Here is a 7,235-nt window from a genome sequence, read left to right on the forward strand (position 1 = left end):
CCCTTAGTGTTCAGAATAAAGATAACACTAGTTCTGAGAAAAAGCTCTAGGGCATCTTATGTTTGCAGATGCAGTCTGGTTTGATGTTTGGTAAACTATAATGCCACATTGACATGTCTTGCATTTTTAAGTGGAAGTGTCTTGTATGGAGCTTCTGTACTATATTTTCAATGGTAAATATTGTCAAGTATGGGCTGTTTATTTTCGTTAGCATACTGACCAAACTTGTATAGTTCTTACTTTGTGCATTATCAAAATAATATTTGGTATGCACCATTACCGTTTTATCTTATCTATCATTTCTGATTAACCCAAACATAGTATTCTGTAGATCATGGTTACAATTTTCTTTTGAAGGTCTCCTTGTTACAGTATAAGTATACAATTAATTTCTGGTAATATTATGTTATTTATCTTATAGTGTATAGGTTTGTTTGCTATATAATTATGCAATTTTTACTATTTAACAAGGCATGATAAAAACATAATCGATACAACTCATTCATTCATTAATTAAAATTTCAAGAGTAAGCAGATGAAGGGACACAGCTTTTAATCGCATTTGGATGAAAAATGTATACTTATTTATTAAAATCTCTTGTTTTCTCTTACCAGCAGCACAAGAAACCCTAAAAAACAGGCAAGTCTTTAATCAGGATTAACAAATCCATTATTTTTGTTTTGAGAAGATTATTTATACAGTAAAAAGATGCAATTGCCCCCCCCCCCCCTAAAAAAAGCACTTTGATAGAAAACTCTCATCTCCAATGATATTTGGAGTTCTTTCCATTGCCTTAAAAAAAAAAGTCTATATTATTAGTTAGGCCTATCACAAAAAAAAAAATAAAAAAAAAAACACACCTTCAACCCTCTCCATCCATTTGTAATAGTTAAAGCCACTCACTTTATGTTTCCTCTGTAAGAAAAAACATAAAAAAGTTACACGATGAAAACATACAGCCGATATTTTTGTATCATACTATTTTTATTAATGCACGACCCAAACACCAAACGCTTAAAGGCAGCATTACAGTATCATGTCGCTCACAAAGGTACAACAGGCTTGGCTTGTCCTTACTCAGAAAAAGAAAGAAAGCAAAAGAAAAAAGAAAACCTCAACCCCCTTTACGCACCATTCTTCATTAATAACTTTAATTTCAGGGAAAGGGTGATTTTAACTAGCAAACGGTTTTCCGCTGTGTCTTCCTTGCCATCTGTAAGTCCTCTTCCCATGTGTGAAAGGTCAGGTATCTATACTTGATCATGTTCTGCAGAGGAAACACAAACAGTGACAAAGAATTGAGTTTTCAGTTGGCAAAATTAACCTCTATTTTAGGTAACTCCAGCTTTGTGAATTAAAAATAGCTGGGTAAGAAAGCGTGTTGCACTTTGCGAACCTTGATCTGGCCGTTTCATGGTGATGCAGAAGATAGCATGATGAGAATACATGACGAGGATGGTCCAGACACACCGTCACATTGAAAGGCTTCGAAGAACGTGGTCAAATTCATAGCGAGATGATGATGCCTTTCGTCGCTGAATGCCTGCAACATCAACCCAACGCACGCAGAAATCAACGCACTCGGAAAAAAAAAGGAATATACCAACATACAGTCAAAGAAACCGGAGAAAATACTAGCAGAAATCCAGGAGTCTTTTGAAAAAAAATCTAATGAAGCATATTTACAAGGAAGATCATTATTTTGGCATTATCGATTGAATTTTGCTGATAGGTCCCTCCTTTTATTTTGGAAACTGGAACTTGAGGCTAGGGCTGCATTATAATGATTAAACCCATTCATTATCATTATTGCACTTTCAACAAATCACAGCACATCTACTTGGAAAGTTTGGCAATGCATCTGAAAGCAAAGGGGCCGTGGTTACCAATACAAAACAATGCAAATGAACATTTTCAGGACAAATAACTTGAATTTTGGAAGTTATTTCAGTAAAGTTGTGATCAAATAAATATTACATTTACGTGCATATTGGACAAACCCGATTTTCCAAAAAGTTGGGACACTGTACAACATTGTGAATTAAAAAAGGAATGGAATAATTTACAAATCTCATAAACTTATATTTTATTCACAATAAAAATAGATAACATATCAAATGGTAAAAAAAAGTGAAGACATTTTGAAATGTCATCCAATAGTGGCGCATTTTGATTTCAGAGGGCTACACAATTCCAAAAAAGTTGGGACAGGTACAGTAAGAGGCCGGAAAAGTGTGTAATGTACATATAAGAACAGCGGAGGAACAATTCGCAACGTAGTAGGCATCCAACAGATTGGGTTAACAAGAACCTCGTCAAACGTGTTTCACCGCTGGAACTTTGGCTGGACACCTCGGTTGTGCCACCGCAGGAACCAGATCTAAAATAAATTCCGGGTACAAACTGCCCCTCAAAGTCCCTGCTCGCGAGGTATACTTTTTCAAAGGGCCGAACTTTCGGGGGCGGACTTGGCACTGCCATGCGATTGGGTGAGTTCACGCAGCATTGTGCTTTCAACCACCCATTTATTCTGAGCATTTTCAAAATATTATAAGTTATTGTGTCACGAAATTTAGTTTAAAAGTAGTTCGGGTGAGATATAGTTGTTTAAAACGCAAATCTGTGGTTTATTTATAGACCTATTTAAAAAATGTGTTTTCGCTGATTTCGGGAGACGTCAGCTCCACGCTACACGGGAGCTCGGTGCTCATGTCTCCACCTAAGCACTCTCCACCGCTAGTCCCTTCTGACATTGCCGCTGGCTCTGATAATCTCCTTAGTGTTAAATAATATTTTGTTTTGTGTAAATCTACCGGAATCTTTGGTTGTTTATTCATGTTATCTATATTTAAAATGAAAATAAAAGGAAAACAATTGATTATCAATATTTACATTGTAAAATGTAGGCTGTACTATGATACACATTTCGCCTTGAAACAAAGGTACATTTCTCTGCTGGTATTATTAATGTTTAAATGAAAACGAAAGGGAGGCGAGTGGTTTTTGATATCATAGCCTATTTCGTCCTTAGTTGTAAATAGAACAGTGAGGAAAATGTGCAGTAGCCAAGGGCGATCTGACTGATGTTTATCAAGTACGCTGCTGTTTTGCAGAATACACCATACTTGCGGCTCGTTCGCTTTCCTCATCTCGTTTTCGAGATCCACCTATTGAAGGGGGCATCCGTACCTTAGCCTCTGCCGAAGCATCCAATTTCACCAAGTTCCGGGCGTACGACAGACAGAATCGTGCATGCCAATGCCAGGTAAGGCACCGCCCCCTGAGGCGGTCTAGGCATATACGGGTCTGCAAGTGCTGATTATTCTCCAGTTGGACCTTTGCTTCTCTCGCGATTTCCTGCACTGGACACAGTTTCGGTTGGATGGAACGCTGCTCACTTTCGTGTCTTCAGATGGACATATCGCCTGATCAGGCCCTGAGGATGATGCGGCCCTTCTTGGGTCTCCAGAGGACGAGGGCGGTTCCCGCCCATACCCCACCTCTCTGGCGTTCCCCAGGCTAGTGCCCACGCAGCCCTGCCTCAGTGCCATCTTCCCTGGAAGTTTTGTGAGGCGAGCGAAGGGCCGGCTCGCGCTCACGATTGAGTAGCCGGCTCCACAGAGTGCCAACTCGACCAGTGGAGAGGGATATTTACGACCAGAAATGGTGTGGGACCTCCTCTCCGTTCCGAGGAAACAACTCTTCCCCATCCTTGCCAGTGTGCGCTAAGCACATGACTGGCAACAATTGGAGTGACCCGCTCAATTTCAAACACGACCTCACGGCCTTGAAGTAAAGGATATGGCAGCTCATGGTATGAGGTGACCCCCTGTCCAGGCCCTTCCATTCCGTGACAGTGAGAAGCGGCGCAATCGCGGGCGCATCAGTGGAGCCCGGCACGGCTTTCTCTTCGGCCCCCCCGTCACATTGATGCAACAAAGGTGTGACGAACAAAAGAAGGAGGATGACAGGCCTTATCAAAGGTGTACGCCTGTTCCTAGAAGGTCAGCCCCACGCTAGGCACCCCCTTGCGCTTTTCTGCCTAAGCACTCACTGCCATGGGGAAGACATGTTTCACCCAGTGCAGGCAAGGCCCCTGCAACAAACCCCCTAACAAGGCAGAATAACCCACCACCTGCATAAGCCCGGGGAAAATCGCTACTCGCCGCCACGGTCCCGCGGGTGGAAGACCAGTCTAAGGCCTACCCCCACGACTCGAAACATAAGCGGGCCCTGCCTGATGTTCGGCAGATAGGGGCATCGAGTCCACGTTCCACGGGCCACGAGCCCTTTTGGACTCTTCCTTCCTGTCCCAAAACGCCCCGTACAAAAGACGAAGGGTCTCCTGCAGATGGATCAGTTCCCCCTCCTTTCGAGGCTGCCCATCCCCATGTGGTTTAATGAACGTTGTGTTGTGTCCCCCAGCATCACATTCAGGTGGGTCTTTTTGTGAGGAAAAGTGCGAACAGTGTCACCACACCGCAATACACGCTGTTTCCCCTCACCCAATTAATAAAGCTGCGCCCAGGGTTCCCCAACACGAACACACACACCAAAAACCATGCACAAACTAATTCAAATGAATTTGTTACGAGCGAGGATCGCTCTGAAAGAGCGCCCTGAAGATGCGCAGACATTTTAACGCACAGGACCCCCCCTGGGGACGGTTTATGATGCGGACGTTGTGACCCTTACAGGCTTGGGCACCACCAGAGGGCAACGGTGGAACGGTTGGGGCCAACAGACTACTTCACGCAAAAAATAGGTTTAGCCTATGAACTGTATGGGGAAAGGGCTCTGAATCATTGTCTTGCCTCGCTTTGCAGGGACATCCATTTTTGCTCGTGACGCTGCGGGGACACATACCAGCGGCAGTGGCTTACATTCAACCGTTCCAGGGCGACCGTTGTGCTCGTCGAAAACTTTCACGCTTCTTGCTTAACAAGGTGGATGTTGATGGATGGAGATTTCGAGTACAGGCACAAACGCGAGACCTAATGCCTCACGCGGGCGGGGAAAACATCCATGTCCTATTGTTCTTCTCGCTAAAGGACGTGGACGCGCCCCTCCTGTGTAGATCTGCCACTGGCCCACCCTGGGGCCCAGAGTGGCTGCTGTATGCTTTTCTTTTCCTCCCCTGTTGCCTGATTAAATTAACACATTCCCCACTGTTGGGTTGAGAAGCAGGTGGCATGTTCCTTCTCAATTCTTGAGAACACCCAGGTGGCCCAAAGCACCATGGCTGGCGGAGAATCACCCCTTGTCTTGACTCGGTTTCTGTTATATGCGCGAGCCGTGGCGGGGGGCCTTCCCCCCCACCAACGGACCCTATTGCCAAAGCGAACTAACGGGGGGAGATTATAATCACCAGCCACCTGGAAACAGGATGGCTCTTGGGGGCCTGGCCCTGAGGCGAGGAGAAAACCCCAATGGGGCTTTTCGCACGCGTGTCTGTGATTGCTTACTATAACAGAATGCCCATGGTTGGCCGTTTCTGCGTGCTTTCGTTCCTGACTTATTTTTTGTTTGTTTTTCCTCCAAACGACCTCTTGGAAAAAGGTAGATTCTTTTTCCCACAATTAAGTCTACCCTGGCTTTAGCGCGCATTGGAGCTTAGGCGGCCTTGGGCCTGTGCCATGTGGGGCTTGGAGGGCTGTGAAACAGTTCGGGCGAGCATCCTCTAATCTGCAGCGATTATGAAGGGTGGGCCACAAGGGCATCGGAGCCCTAGAGGTGGCCAAGCCGTCCGCACGCCGTGTAGGAAGACCTCTGTTCCTGAGTGGGGACCTTCCATCGGTTTTTGGGGTGGACCTCTGCTGGCTTCGGGTGCTCGACTAGACTCTGGTCTCAATATACCTTTTGAGCCTCGGGGAGTAAGTAGTTCCCTAAAGCCCTTGGCTGTCTTTAAAGGACAGATGTTTGCTCTTGGTCGCAATTGGGAGTCGACACTAAACGGGTCAGTGCTGATTACACGGATGCACGTTTCGGTTCAAACACTCGTACACACAAATTCTCTGCTTAGTGGAGAATTATGGTTTCACCGGTAAAGATACTCTGGGGCGTTAGTAATGCCGGTGATGCGACTTTCCCTGCGTTCACAACCCAAATATCAGGGTGAGGGTTGGAAAAAACGCTGGGTATTCCGCTTTTTTCCCACCCTCACAACTTTTTCCCTCTCCGGAGGATTGGAGAGGCTAAAGATCTCGTGTGTCCCCATTCCGTGGCTTTACCAGACATATATTGACCCCAGGGGGGGGACCAGTTGGCTTTCCGGAAGAGCGGACCAGCTCTTAATTTTCATGGGAAAACCCCCTCACATGGAGGGAATCCTATTTCTAACGCACAACGGTCCTTCAATTGGCTTGTGGGAAGCTATAGCTTTTTGGGGCATTATGAATCACCAAAAAGGGGATGCCACGCAAACCAGGGGGGGGACATTCAGAGCTAATCCACGGAGGGCATGTTGCCACCTTTGGGCTGCTTTGTGTTAGGGGAGGCCAGTGTCACTGCAGGGAAAATATGCTCCGGCTGCCAGTTAGGCTTTACTCCTCTTACTTTTTGTTGCTGTTATTTACCGGGCCTGGGATGTCACCAGTATTTGCAGTCAGCAAACAATTTCGGTTTGTAGGGGTGGGTCTTCTTAAGCACCCTTTCATGGCAAACCCGTTGGAAAGTGGGAACGGGAATAAAAGAAGTTGATATGGAATAGCTTGGCCTGCAACACAATTCCTGGTCACTAAGCACATGGATTTGTCCATTCCTTTTCTGGGTGTAATTTATTATGGCAAAACCCAATTGGCTATCGTTGTTTGTGATGCATACATGTTTCATGTGCTGCATGTGCACAGCAGTCATGTGTGTGCATCAGTATTGTAGGTTCATGAGTATGGGACGTGTCAGGCACCGCCTCCCTGGGGCGACCGTCCCTTCTCTGGCTTTCAGAACCTCACTGTGAGTGTATTGGGCAATGGGGGAGCTGTCCATGTCTCTCCCATAGGTGGATCTCGAACATGAGATGATGAAAGAGAACAATAGGTAACTGTCGTAACCCCGGTTCTCTGAAACATTGAGTGGAGAGATCCACCAGCTTTCCCCCGGTTGCCACACGAGAAGTGAATATACTTACTGGAGAATAGCAGCGCTGCAGCCGTTATATGTCCCTAGGTAAGGGGGCGGGGCCTTACCTGGCATTGGCTGCGCTCTTCTGTCTGTCTAGCCAGACTTGGTGCAATTG

Source organism: Cyprinus carpio, chromosome B8 (assembly GCF_018340385.1).
Source record: "Cyprinus carpio isolate SPL01 chromosome B8, ASM1834038v1, whole genome shotgun sequence".
Classification (NCBI taxonomy): domain Eukaryota; kingdom Metazoa; phylum Chordata; class Actinopteri; order Cypriniformes; family Cyprinidae; genus Cyprinus; species Cyprinus carpio.